We start from the raw sequence: 430 nt of genomic DNA on the forward strand, positions 1-430 counted from the left end.
TTGAGACTTGGAGTACAAGACAAGTTACATGTGGTTTAAACATATTCTAACTCTCCCTCCTTATCTCTAACATAAACATAATGGACATCGATAGCCAGCGATCGTTTGCTAGCAAGGTGGCATTTGCGACCGGCGCGGCTGATAGTTTGTGAAAGAGGGGGTGGCATTTTTGCAAAACTGCCATGGCAGTTTATTTAAATTGCGGGAGTTTGCGGGATAAACCGCCACCATTTGATCTTGATCAGATAGCTCTCTGGGGGCGTTCGCTGGGATCCCATCCCCAGCGAACGTTCACCAAATATCTTTTCCAAAACACATAGTCGCATAGAGAGAAAAAACATTGCATAAACTTAAATAAGCCTTCTTCTTTTCCCTATTTTTTCTTAGGGGGGGGGGGTCTGAGTAGCTTTCTTGCTTTTCCATGAGTGTA

This window comes from Triticum aestivum, chromosome 3D (genome assembly GCF_018294505.1).
Source record: "Triticum aestivum cultivar Chinese Spring chromosome 3D, IWGSC CS RefSeq v2.1, whole genome shotgun sequence".
Taxonomy (NCBI): Eukaryota; Viridiplantae; Streptophyta; class Magnoliopsida; order Poales; family Poaceae; genus Triticum; species Triticum aestivum.